Consider the following 14,282-nt stretch of genomic DNA (forward strand, 5'->3'; position numbering starts at 1 on the left):
TATCACTTATTCTCATTACACTTCTGTGAGACCAAGGAAACAAAGAATTTGCTACCCACATAAAATCCTGAAGGGCCTGCTGGAAAAGCAGCAGACTCTTGGATACCTGTTAGTAATATCTGACAATACCATACAGAACTGAGTCCAAGAAAGAATGGCAGGAAAGAAGGAGTTTTATGCAAAATGAGTTAAAAGTCATGCTAACGGCTGGAAGTGGTGGGGAAAGCCAACAATGTCATAAGCGGGGAGACTTTTCCCTCCTTTTCAGTAAGGAGAAAATGGCTTACCGCAGCACTGCACGCAACTATCGTGTCCCAGATCATTGTTGGCACTAGCAAAATCATGTGCATTTATTCTGCAATCACCTATCCTGGGGGAGCTACACATTCAGCATTCTTCAAAACTGGAAAGAGACTAACACTGGCCTGTCCTTACAGACATGCTGGTTAAGCATCCTTTTTTATTGGGAAGTGTTTGGCAAATAGTTTTGATGATTAATCTAAACCTCACAGTGCAGATACCCTTATCGTCCCGGATAAAGGAGAAGGAAAAGAAAATCTGCCTCTGACAAACCTTAGTTATGTGACAGGGAGCTTATTCTAATGCAGTCACGGAGAAAATGTTGTGAGAATCTAAAGGGAATGCATTTTGTTTTGCTTTGCTTTTTTTTGCAATTAGTCTTTCCTATGACAGGTGGGGCCGAGAGCTGGTCAGTGTCCTGGAAGGAAGAAAATTAGACATGCAGGTGTTGGGGGTTGTGTGAATGTGAATTAGGAGCACAACCTCCAAGTAACGTGAATCAGGTACTCCTGATTGTCTAAATTCAGGTTCTTTCAGCTAATAGTCAAGGCTCGAAGCCAGTTTTTGGAGACCTCTCACAAGTCAATGTGCAAGATAGGAAATTTGTGTGCATGACACATCCTGCCCATCACAGGCACTGTGTTAGAAGTCTTGTTGCTCCTATCAGCAGCCACAGGAGTGGTCCCTGGTTCTGTCAACATGGTCCAGAACAGTGAAGATTCAGGATTTCAATGACTGAGTGTGACGATGGCTCAAAGGAGGATGACCTCTAGGAAGACATGGCTACAAAAAGGTCAAGGTAGGCAGTAGTGCTTTCACATGTGGGCACTATTTTTCAATCTGGGACTGAAAGCAGACAAAAAAGAGATTACAGCAGTGCTCAGGAAGGAACTCTGACCTTACCACAGCTTCCTTGCTTCCTTTTATCACAGGATTTTTTTAGCTGTCGGAGCTACAACCTGAGCTCCTGCTCTTTTTGCTTCTTACCTCGTTACCAGTAAGGAAGAGTCTGCAACCAGCATTTTGCTGAAGAGGTGCCAGGAAGAAGGGAACCCAATGTGCTTTTTCTGTAGCCGTATGTGCTAATAGCAGGAAGGAGAGAAAATAATTTGTGTCAATGAAGCAAACAGATGTGACCTTAGATGGTGCTACCCTTGCTGACATTAGGTACTTGCCGACTCCCTGAATAGCCCCATTCAAATCAATGTAACTGCTCTTGGAGCAAGGTTCTGCTCCGTGTTAATGAAGATGTCGGAATCTGGCCCACAGGGAATAAATGTGTTGAGCAAGAAGGGGCTCTTTTATGACCTCTTTCCTAGAACATGTTTGGAGGCCTGCATTTGCAGCTGGTTCCTATCTCAAAGCTGGGCCAAACCAAGCCCCCCCTTACCAGAAGATACAAGCGTGCCCAGACTTTTGGAAGTTCAGCTCTGGATCCAAACGTTAGGTCTGATCCAAAGTTGATAGACTCCCGCTGACCTAAACAGGCTCCTGCTGACCTAAACAGTCACTTGGACCGAGCCTCTGTGACTTGGGCCAGTCCTGACACAAGGCAAAACACCATCCACCAAAACTGCCGGGCTGTCTGGGCCCATGCTTGTAAGAATACAGCCGCTTTGCTTTTTCTTTTTTTTTTTTTCCTCTTGCTTTTTAAATTATTTTTAGGGAAGGGATTGGTCTCAAGGAGGCATAAACTCCCTTCTTTTCCATCCCTGATTGAGTATCAAACTCCTCCGCTGAGATTTCTCCATGGAGACATTGGGTTTTCCTGGCAGGCAGGGTTGCAAACTACTCAGCGGAATGTCTACAGCTCTGCAGCTCCGGAGGAGCCAGGAGGCTGGGCATCCCAGCCAAGGGAAATACTGCTCTCGTCCCAAGAACACTTTCATGGAGACTGAGGTGCATACTGGATTAGAAACGGCTAAGCTGGGTTCTTGTTTTTTTTTTTTGTTGTTGTTGTTGGTTTCTTTTTCCCCTCGAAAATCTAAAGCATGGGGAAGAGAAATCCACAGACGAGAAATCTGGGGATCCTTATGGATGTTGCAAAATGCGGTTTGTTAATGGATCTTTTTTACTTCTGGTACTTCTGGCTTGTTGAACACACACGCGCACATACACACATACAGAGAATAACTTGGCAAGCTCGTGTTTTCGTGGCACAGCACCAGGAAATGGGAGTTCCCCTCCCAACAGAGAAGATCAGGGCAATGAGGCAAAGGTGGGGAATCAGACCCAGCCTGAGTCTCAGCGGAGCTCTGGCCCGGACAACTCTTACACAAATAATCTCCGGGAGCTCTGAACCCGTGCTTCATTGTGGACACAGACAGTGCTGTAGAAAAAACAGACTGAAATTGCTTCTCTTTCATGGCATCTGTAGTGTAAAAACGGTTTTCGTCCAAGACATTTGTGGTCGGAAAATCCTGACACCTCATAAATTATCTTAGAGGCGCAACAAAGCTTCAAAAAGATGAAACTCAATGCTGAGGTCAGCAGGAATTTTTTCGCATCTTCTGCAGTGGAGGAACGTTTTCAGTCTCAGGAAACCACCACAAAAAGAGGCAGCAAGAAGAGAGAATATTTCTTGGCATGAGAACCTCAACGCTCAGGGGAGTGCGGCGTCTTATATTATTTATTTTTGGCCACCTCTGTGTTCACACATCATCAGAATATGATCCAAGTGACCAGGGGCAGCCTGATAGTGAGGTGGCTGCTGTAGTTAGGTGACAATTCCAGGTCCACCCAAACACTCAGGCTAATTGCTCCTGCATAGTGCTGGGGGCTACGTGGGCTGCGAACCTCCCAGGATCAGCCTGACAACACCTAATAGGGAAGTTTGGTTTGGGATAGGGGCGAAGCTCTGCATAACCACAGTAGGCTTCAGTGTGGGTTTGCAGAGAGCGTGGAGCAGCGTTGCGAGGAATGGTTTATGGTCTCGATCAGCTCATTACCCACAAACAGACAGTTGGCATTTTGTAAAGCTGTTTCCCTATTCCTCTCGACTACAAATGCAAACCCCACTGCTGGAGCTCTGGCTGTCCCGCTGCGGGAGGCTAAGCAGGCTGCTTAATCCCTCACACCTTCCCATGGCTGTAGCTAGTCCGAACAAGGACAACTGCTGGGCAGTTTCCCTTGCTCTCCTCTCGGACATTTCCTCTTTGCTGTACAGACGACAGCTTCCTTCTTCCAGATGAGAAGAAAGTGGGAAAAGACTCTTTGAAAGGGGGATGTCAAACACAAGAACCTCTGCAGGTGCCCAGTCATGATCCTCTGCAGCACATTAAAGCCTCCGTTGGTCAAAACAGAGGGAAAATGATGGTTGAAAGGAGAACAGATGTGGTGTCCAGGATGACCTTTGGTTCCTGTGTTGTGGCGTGTGGCAGGAAGGACCCAGCCAAAACCAGGTAGCTCGGGAAGGAAAGGGGATGAGAAGTGGAAGAGATGTTTCTAAGAAGGCAGGACAGAAATCGGCTGCCCCGTAGCAGGCCCCGATGCTAATCCTAGCAGCCTGGGTAACTTCTGCCACCCCGAGCCATGCCTGGCCTCGCTCTGCAGTGCTGGTGGCAGGAGATGTGCCGTGCCCCATGTGCTGGAGCCGTGCCTGCAGCCCGGTGAGGGCTGCCTGGGAAAGGCAACGGGCAGGATGCGGCAGCCAGCTCCCCTGCAGGCTCCCAGAGCAAGGCGGGTGCTGCTTCTAAAGCCAGTTCTGCAGGGCCAATCCCCCCTGGGACAGGCGGTGGGGTTTTAGGGTTGCTATTTATTCTTTTTACTGAGTAATCACCAAAATGGCTCCCTTTTAATTTGGAGCATTGCCTGTTGCTTTTATGCGTCTCTCTTTGGAGAGCGAAGTTACAGGGTAAGATAGGAGCTGCTTTTTGTTTCGGCGGGTGGACAAAACTTTCAGGTTTGAAACCATTCTCCGTGTGTTCAGCCCTCTGAGTCCCTAGCAGGATCTGACCTCCCTGCCCACTTAGTAAATCAAGGGCTTCTAAGGCATGTAGAACTGATTTTATGGCAGCAAGATGCATTTCACTAGATTTATGTTATTAAACTGGAGGGGGGGAAGCCTCATTTTATTTGGGGCAGTCCTTGAGTTTTACAGGCTTGTTTGAGTAAGTAATTATTTTGGTAATGCTGGGGCCTCCTTTATTGAATCGTAAATGCATCCTGAACAGCTCTCGGAATAACAAGCAGACCTTTCCCTGAAAGTCCATGGATTGTCCTGATTAGCAAATGGGAACATTAGTAGTTTACTCTCCGATTAGCTTTGCTGCTGAGGGCTGCCTTGGTTCACTTCTCTGGGGCTACTCACAAGATTAAGCGTGTATGTAAATGTTTGCAGGATCAGTGCCACAAACGAAAAAAATAATAATAAAAAAAAAGACAACAACCCAAAAGCCCTTTCTTTGGAAACATCCTCTCTGACCATGTTAGGGAAAAGGATCAGATAATTGGGATCTTTATGATGCTTATTATAAAAAATGTTCTGGAACTAGTTCAAGCACCAATCAGAAACCACATTGTTCCACTAAATCACTTTCAGATGCCATTTCAGATACAGAATACAATTACTCCTAGTTTAAAAATATAAATGTTCCCTTCATAAAACACACACACACACACACACACACAACTATTTTAATTTATTTTATTTTTATCTGTCTTGGCTGGAGTTCAGGCCTTCCACAGATGATCTATCAAGAGGTTTTGTGCCATTTCTTTCTGCTCGGTGTTGTGCAGAGCCCGCTGCGTGGTGCAGACGAGATCTGTGACATGGACATCGGGACTTTACATACAAAAGAGCTCTTGCACAAGCCAGGGGGCTGGAGGCCCAGGCTTGGATGTGTATGTGCTTAAGAAATCAGCTCAAAGCAAAACCTGGAACAGAGATTCTGCCCGCATGTTGCATTAAAAAGCCACCCGAGATGCCTGGAGGGGTTCCTGGCCTGTCTTTTTTTTTTTTTTTTTTTTAATTTATTTATTTTTGTTATTGGACAGTTATGGGTTTTGGGAAGCGAGCTCCTTTCCCTGCATGGTGGCTGCCGCCCATGTGCTCCCCTTCTTGTTAGGAGGGAGAACGTGGAGGCCATGTGTGAGCTCAAGCTGTGAGCCTGGCCCTGGTGGTAAGTGGGGGACCCACCGCCTCCGTGCTGTTTATGTGCGAGCACACGCTGAGGTGCAGGCAAACGGGGAGGTGTGAAAGAGCCCGAGGGGGGAAAAACTGTTCCAACGGGGGCTGGATGGGCCGGGCACCCTGCAGACTGCAAAGCCCAGCTCAGCTCGACGTGCCACGAGCCTGCCACCCATGCACAGCCCTTGGTTAAGGCTCTTGGTGTCGGGAGATGCTTCCAACCTCCTTCTGGCCAAGTCAACGCAGGGACCAGCATCTCTGGAGGGTTTCTCAGCCCCTCTATAAGGAGGGAGTGAGCATCTCTGCAGAGAGGTATGGAGGGAGCCCAGGATAACTCCACAGCTAGTCCCAGGGTGGGTGGTAAGCTGCTTGGAAAGGGTCCCAGCCTGCCCACGCTGCGGAGAGGCTCGGGGCGAATTCCTGAGCCTTGTGCTTTCACCGCGTCGCTGCTGGGCTGCACTGGGGACGTTTCTACCTCACTGGAGTGCCTCGCTGCCTCCGGGTCGGGACTGTCTGGGACATTTCTAATGGAAAGCTTTCCTCATCGTCAGGAAATGGTCCTTCGTCATTGCTGAAATCCTTCTCAAAGTGGTTCTGTTTTGGTGAGCTGCCGCCCAGCCCCAGCCACGAGCCTGCTCCCCTGCCAGCCGGCTGCCTCGTTGTGCAGGGCTTGGGGCCCCTGCGCTGCCTGCAGTCCTGCTGTGGGACGGGAAGCCCACAGACACCCTGAGCGTTGCTCCAGAATCCCTACAAACCCCCCCCAGAGATGCCAGACCCCCAACAACCTGGCACGAAGCCCTGGGAACCTGGGATCAAAACAGGGATAACGAGGATTAGCTTTCTACCCCAAGGCTAGGGATGCTTGAGGATGCTGCCATCCTTCAGACGCTCCACGGGCCGTCCTTTTTTTTCTTTTTCTGGGGTGAGCAGAGGGATTTCTCAGCGTCGGGGCAACGTGAGAATCCTGAGGGCTGCATTTTGGAAAAAATTTATATGGAAACATTTTCATGTTTTCCAAAACAAAAGATGCTGAGGGGTTTGTTACTAAGGGAAAATTCCTGCACTGGTTTCGCAAAGGCTGGGATTTCTGCGTTTTCTTAGTGTAGCTAATGCCTTCTTTAGGAGGGCTGTAGTCCTGACATTAAGTGAAATGACCTTTGAACTCAGTGGTAGCCTAAATACGTATGAAATCCTGGCCCCAGAGAAAGCAGTGGACTCCCAGTGACTTGCCCCAGTGGCCTTGGTGAGACCAGGAGCTCGGGTACAGTGTGAGCTGGCATTGCCTGGGCCTCGTGGTGGAGTAAGGGATCTGCTCTGAACCAAACTTTTGGCTGGATGGGCAAAATCCACTCTGCTCCTCTGTCTCAGATTGCTGGGAAGCAAAATTTGAATGGAGAACAAAGCCACTTCTGAGGAATAAATGTTTAGGCTGATGTACAAATTCAAGAAACATTTTATACCAGTCTGAAAGGGATTTCCAGAAGCACAGGCTGTTCTTTCTACCACCAGTGACTGATTTTGCAGTGGGAGCAGAGGCAGGCTGATGCAAGGTGACAGTGGAAATTTGACCCTTAGTTCTGAGGATTTGTAACGTTTCTGGCCAGAAAACTTGAACTCTTGCTGAGATGTGATTATTTCTGTGATGTTTCGTTATTACAGGACAGTCACAGAGTCTCATTCAAAGGCCAGGACCCCCCTGTGCTTTGCCACGTCCCTAAAGAATGTCCCAGAGATTTCCAATCCAACTGGCCAATACTCTACCCAAGTCAAGAATGGCTCCTGAGCCCCTTCAGTGAGTATTTTTTAATTATTAAGTCCTGCTGTCATTTATCACTTTGTTTTTCAGCAAGGTGGTCGTGGCCTTTGCTGCAACGTGCTGATTTCTATTTAAAAGAGGTTGATGACAAATATTTCACAACCTTTGCATTACAATGCGCTTCTTACCTCAGGGATAAACGTTTGCTTGGCGAACAGGAAACATTCTTCACTGGTGAGATGGGGAAATGTTACAGGTCTTGGTGTTGCTAACTGTAGATTCACTATTAGGTTTGGGGTTTATGATGAGGCAATAGTCATTGGTGGTGTGTAATTTTTCAAACCTCTCACGTTTTCTGTTCTTCAAGATTATATTCCTAGTCCTTGTGATTATGGAAACATTTCTAGCACAAGACAACTTTATGAAAGCCTAAACAAACCTAGAAGACAAGTAAAAGTGTGTCACATTTCTTGTTCTTTTCTCTCTTTTCCTTTTTTCTCTTCCTTTTCATGCCTGCCTCCTGACTTTTTAATACTGAGGCTTGGCAGCATAGAAAACTACAATGGGAGGAGAGCCAAGATTGTTTGTGCAGTCAGGTTTAAGCTGCAATATCAAAAGCGCAGCTCCTGCCTTGGATCCAAATATCATCAGAATCTGGTTTCTATTCAGTCTGGTGATTGGTTTTGAGCTCTGCACAACAAAGCTTAATTCACCTATACGGAGGTGTGGAAAACCAAGTGTCAGTAGCTATTAGCAGCAGCCGGACAAGTGCCATGTTTATAGGTACGCACCTCTTCTGGGGCTCACTCCTCATTCCGCGATATCGCTGAAAATGCCAGAGGAAGCAGAAGCAGCAGGAGCAGAGGTAATGGGCTCAGGATGGTGCCAGAATGCCACGGGTGAGTTTCCTTGCAAGCTGCCCATGGAGAGGGACCGTCAGCATGCACGAACAGAGCCATATTTCATTTGCACACAAGAACCCAGGATTGTCCTGGGAGGCAGTGTAAGAAACGGAGCAGCATGGTTGGTGCTAAACCAATAACAAATACCGTGTGCCCTCCTACCAAGAGATCAGAGCACAGGGGGGTGCCTGCAGCAGAGGGAAGCTGGGACAAGCACAGAACAGCAAGGATGTTTGTTAGTTCTTCATTGTGTCTCTTACCAAGCGTAACTAATCTCACCACCGTCAGTAGGGATTGTGACCATGGAATGAACTCGGCTCTGGGACCTCGTGGACATTTTTCATCGGAGATTTTTTAAACAAGACGTGGTATTTTTCATGCAAACATTAAAAATTACCTGTTTTGAATATTTTTTGGAGAAAAGAAAACCCAGTCTTTCACAAAATGAAACATTTTTACAATGCCAGGAGGTTCTGTTCCAACAGTTTTTGAGTGTTCTGAAATTTCATATTTTCCAATATGAAATGTATTTGGTTATATTTTTTGCATGTTTCAGAAAATCAGTGTCCAAATGAAATACATGAGTGTATACTTTGACTGGTTGTATTTTCAATGTATTACCTTATCTCCAATGCAAAATGTTTTTACCCACATTGGAATAGCAAAGGAATTCAAAATCATGGAAACGTTCATGAGCTGAAGAGAAAGAAGAAGAAGGCAGACAACGAAGAGAAACACAAGGAAAAGACCTTAGCAAGGAAACAGGGGTTCAATGAAGATCCACCAAGGTTAAAAATGGAGGAAAAGCAGAATGAAGCAGCTTGCAGAGTAGCTTTCCAGGTATGGAGAAGTCCTGCACAGGAGGAGGACCCTGGATTATCCATGAGACTTGACCCAAGTTCAACAGGCTGTGCAGGAATAGTGATGGAAAGGAGAATTTGTATGCGTTGAACACTGCATTGCTTTGTTCAGATCTATTTATAAGGTTTATGCAACCTAATGAACACTTTCTGGAAAAAGTAACAGTGCTAAAAAACTTTGCAAAGCCCTCGTGTCATGGGCTTTGACCGTCAGGTGTCCCTGAAGAGATGAGCCCTAACTGAGAGCTCCTGTAAGGCCGCAGAGTGGAGATGAGTGCTTTGATTACGAGGGCGCACAGGGCACAGAGGCCCGGAGGTCTGGTTTCCATGAGGTGGTGGCAGAGTGCCTGGGTTCAGGATGTGCAGGGAAGGCCACCAAAGGCGGCAGCGCTGCAGGCTCAGGAAACTTGAAGAACACTGCTTCTGTGCACCGCTGGGAGCCTGGAGATATCCGGAAGAGGGGCAGAGCCTGGCTAGCAGCACAACTGCTTTCTCCACGGCCAAAAAGCAGAGCAGGGCTGACAGAGGAGGATGAAGATGGCAGTGCCCTACTCCCAGCACCGTTCTGGTTGGCAGGCAGGCCTGTCCCCAAGGGCAAATCGTGCAGAGCCAGCTGCAGCCATCCCCCTTCTGCAAAACATGCACACAGCGTGGGGTCTCGCAGGCTTTCAGGGGCCTTCAAAACCACCTCTTGGGTGCGCTCCAACCGAGTGAACACTCCAAGGACACCACCAAGGTCCCCTGCCTCTCAGGCGGCACAAGCTAAAGTGATAAAAATTGAAACAAACAAACAAAAAGCAACAAAACAAAGACAGAGAAAAGAGGGAAAAGATGCTGTGAGGCCCAAAGGGCTACGGATGTGGGTAGTGCTGAGCTTAATTGACTTCTTCCTTGCTCTGCGAGGAAGAAAGCTGCTGGGACAGCATTGCTGTCTTTCGGATTGTTACTGATTTATATTTTTTTTAATATATTTTTGTCCCCAAAGCAAACAGGCGAGTGACGTAAAGCAAATGGAACTGCGGTTCTCAAGCCGCGAGACTCGGAGATGATCCCAGGCTGCAAAATCCAGATCTGGATTTTGAGCTCCCTGCAGCACCAGGCCTTGCAGATCTTCAGCTGGTTTAGGTCTGCTGCCTGAAAGAGGGGGCAGGCTGACAACTTAAGAGTCAGGTTCAGGTTTGAATTCTGAAGCCAGCCTCCCTCACCCAAAGTTCAGGGTCACTCACGGAGGCTCAGAAGGGGAAGCACCAATTCCAGCCCTTCTCCTCTAACAAGGATTGGTCTTACCATAACAATTCATCTGAGCCCCTAATGAGGAAAGCCGTCTTCTTTGTGATGACAGTTAAATATGTGCTCATTCTTCAATCAAAGGTTTGTATTATAGTAAGTTTAGGTTATTTCTGTACTGTGGGAGTACTCTGAATTCACAAACTGCAAGTTATTCTGGTTCAGAACATGTGGAGAACTTCTGAAGACCACAGAATTAAAGCAGGTAGGTGTCCTGTCACAACCTGTGACCTTGTTTCCATTATCAGCCTTCAGTCCACACCCATTGATTTGTTCAACAGGGCTCTGAGGTGCTGGAACCATCTGTGAATGAAATGTAAAACAAAGGCCTTGAACTCTGATACTCACTGTGAATCTGTGATTGCTCCTTGCTTTGAAAGCTGTAATTCTCTCCCAGTGGGAGAATTACTCATGGGCTGATGGGATTGTCCATCAGATGGTTGGAGAGGAATCACAGAATGACTTGGGCTGGAAGGGACCTTAAAGACCACCCAGTTCCACCCACCAGACCAGGCTGTCCAAAGCCCCATCCAGCCTGGTCTTGAACATCTCCAGGGATAGGGCATCCTGTGCCAGTGCCTCACCGCCCTCTGAGTGAAGAAATTCCTCCTAACATCTAATCTAAATCTCCCCTCTTTTTAAAACCATTCCCCCCCGTCCTGTCATTATCTGCCTGAGCAAAAAGTTTCTCTCCATCAGTCAGGTGGAGAACATCATTAATATTTAATTGATTTTCCAAGCAAATCAGTGGAGTCGATTAAAAGTGAACTCCAAGAGCACATTTGCACAGTGGGGCAGCCACAAAAGAGCTTGCTTCAAGCTCTTAAACCAGCAAAAAGCATGACAAGCCAGTCATGCCTCCTCATCCTCCTACCCTTCCCAGGCAAGAAGTGGAAGGGCAGTTCAGGGAGCTGGAGCTGGCACACACAGAGTAACCCCAAAGCCTGTGATTGACTCAGGATGGTGAAAGAGGAGTACAGGGAGTGCAGTTACTCGATATGAAATAGGGTCCATGAAGCTTGCAGGGATTTCAGACACTGGGATTTTCTGCAACGTTTATTGGAACAGACAGGCTGAGAGCGCTATGGGATAAAGGATCCCAAATCAAACAGCCTAATTGGTCTCAAATGGAGTGACTAAGGAACTCTCTCCCTTCCAAAATGGGTCAAATTGCATTTTAGAAGGGGATCTCTGAAATTTGAGTGGGAGGCCTGGATAGAAAAACGAATGGATGAACTCATAATTGACATGGATTCCATTATGGCTAATACCGATGTCAGAGCTGCCACTGAATATGTCCTGCAAATCCTGTCTGGGGGAATTCCCTTTAGAGATGTGACCCAGGTGAAGCAAACTATTTGCCGTGAGCCTGTGAGGAACTGAGACTTTAATTGCAAACATATGGCCGGGTAACTTTCCAGCAAGTGAAAACTGGGGGATAGAGACCTGCTCTGAAACAGATGATCCAGAAGAGCTTTCACTATCTCTGATCCTCGTTGTCCTGAAAGGGAATGGCTTTCTGTGCCCTTGTATCATTTTATGCTGACCAGAAAACTTTAAGGAAAGGAAAAGTGATGTCAAAATATAACGTTAGCACAAAGAGCCCAGTGATTTTAGGAAGAATGAGGGTCATAGTTCCTTATGATTTTATTTAAATATGGTTTATTCCTTGTTTCTTTGTTGTTTTGTTTTGTTTCTTTGTTTCTTTTGTTTTGTTTTTTAAGGCAGAGGTCTGATCTTCAGCCTGCTCCTGTCCTGGAGAAGACATAAGGTGGCTTGTGTCATGAACAGCTCTGCCTGGGGTCAATTCCACTCCAAGAAGATTCCTTGAAGGACAGGATCATCACCCACTTGTGAGGGGGACCAGTGTGGCTGCTTAAATGGTCAATTCTAGTGTTTGGTAAGTGCACAGCAGAAAGCAGGGCTTGGGTACCTGCTCCTGGCTGTGATTGCTGAGGCAAAGACAAAGGCAAGGGCCTGAGTTTCAAGGCAGCTCCCACGTGAAGTTGGGGAAGTGCCCTGCAGAGGCTTCACAGAGCTTTTTCACACCATTTTCACAGCGGTCTGATTCCAGCTCTCGGTTGTACTGTATCAGAGCTGGTCTCTACAACTGAGAGCTAGACGCCAAAGAGGGGGAAAAAACTGCAAGGCTTTTTGGTGCACTCGGGGCTGTGACAATTCCAGCCCCTTGTTTCATCTTGCCTATTATTACCTCTTCTAACTCTCCTGAAGGTTGATGGAGGATTTTCCATGGATTGCAGAATACCTTGAATATTAGGAAGTCAGTGTGCCTTTGTACTTGCCTCTGGGACCTGGAAGCATGTCCTTATGTGTAATGAGGGGTGGCTGGGAAAGAGTGAAGGGAAATATGGGCTGGCTAGACCAGGAGTGGTGAGCTCAAGGGTTTTTTTTTAGGTTGCACAGTAGCTTCTAGGTACTGGTGTGGGAGAAGCAGCTTCTCAGTGTTGGTAATGGCTATACTTGTGGTGGAGAAGGGATTTCCCTTTCCTTGAGCTTGCGTCCAGGTAAGGCAGGCAGCACATCGGGTGTCAGCTGGGTGGTTGGCTTTTGGAAGAGAACCAGAGATGAGTTTGAACAAACGTGAGAACCTGTGAGTGCTGCTTTTGTGTCCATAGCTACACTCGTCCATGTGACTTAACTAATAAGGTTTGAAGAGGCAAAGATTGTAAGGAACTTGCAGCCTAATTGCTGCTTTGTGATGATGTTTAGCAGTTCACACAGGCCAAAGCACCAATTTTGGTCAGGATTATTTCTTTAAGAGCAGTGTCTGGGACATCTGTGGCAAAGGCTCTGGTTATTCTGAATAGTCCTGAGAATGAAACCAAGAAAAGTTGGGTCTGCAAAAACTGAGGCATTTAGCAGTAAATATTCCCTAAACCAGTGACCACATGTCTGAAAAATGAGATTTATGCAAAATGGGAAGGGAAGTTTCATAACAACACTCTTTCATAAAATAACAACAGTGATGTATGCACCCATGTACACGCACGTTCTTTCCAGATAAGATCGAATATCCAACACTCCAAAGATGAAACATTTTTCTATTTATTTTTCTCCTTCTGACTTTGAAATGTAATTTTTCTGGGCAGAAATGCTGCAGAGAATTCTTTCAGCCACTGCTGGGAGTGATCTCTCTCCCTTGCCTGTAACAATGCATGTACACCAGGCCATTGCAGCTTGTAATTTCTCTTGCATATCCCAGTCCTCCTGCCATTCAAGTCCTGCTCTCCTTGTTCCATGCATCGCCTTCCAGGACTCTGGAATACGTTTCCTCTAAATGTTCTGTTGGTGGTGATTTTAGCAGATAAGATAGCGGTAGGTATGGGAGTGGAGCCATCAGAGCAATAGTGGGAACTGTTGGAAGGGAGGAGATGCAGAAAGGAGAGAGAAAATAAGGTAAAAAGATAGAAATGGAAGGAAGGAAATGAGGGAAGGGAAAGGTAGAGATGGAAGAGAAAGAAAAGATAGAAAAGGCAAGGATCCCAGAGGACAGATTCTTCCTCTGAGCCATGTTATATACTGCATAAATTACAGTAAATTGAAATATTGTTGATCTATAAAGGCTGTATTGTTCTCTTTTTCTCTTGGCCAACTACTAATGACGTAAGCAGGAACTCTGCTCTGGGCTGAAGAAGTCTAGAGCCTAGCAAGCAAGCCTGGCGCCCAGACTGGGGCTGGAAGTGGGATTTGGCCTCTGCTACAGAAAGACTTTGAGGATTCAGACTTAGAGGAACCCAGGGAATGTGAGGCTGCTGGGCAAGCTTCAGATAGGAGCATTTAGTCAGTGTTTCTTCCACAAAACCCAATAAAAATACATCTTGAAATCTTTTCCAGGAAGATGTCAGAACTCTTCTGCAGAGTTAACATGCCCAGCGCAGAGACCAGCTTAGTCATTCCAGAATAAGACAGAGGGGTCTAAGTCCTGCTAGAAGTCCATATATCCTGCAAGTCTGCTACGGGAGGTGCTCCATGATGTGTACAAATGTATGTGTGTATATGTATATATGTATGGAGGTATCACTGCTTAT

The 14,282-nt window shown here is 46.7% G+C and overlaps 1 protein-coding gene across 1 annotated transcript in view; it reads left to right on the forward strand.

The window, feature by feature from the left end:
* Window positions 1-14,282, forward strand: part of NTMT2 (N-terminal Xaa-Pro-Lys N-methyltransferase 2) — a 48,279-nt gene that overhangs the window by 29,385 nt on the left and 4,612 nt on the right. Inside the window, exons 4-7 of the transcript XR_011098788.1 lie at window positions 968-1,099; window positions 7,088-7,220; window positions 11,958-12,133; window positions 12,649-14,238. The gene's annotated coding sequence lies outside the window, so the exon portion shown is untranslated. The remainder of the gene's footprint in view (window positions 1-967; window positions 1,100-7,087; window positions 7,221-11,957; window positions 12,134-12,648; window positions 14,239-14,282) is intronic.

The sequence above is a fragment of the Anas acuta genome, chromosome 8 (genome assembly GCF_963932015.1).
Source record: "Anas acuta chromosome 8, bAnaAcu1.1, whole genome shotgun sequence".
Classification (NCBI taxonomy): Eukaryota; Metazoa; Chordata; class Aves; order Anseriformes; family Anatidae; genus Anas; species Anas acuta.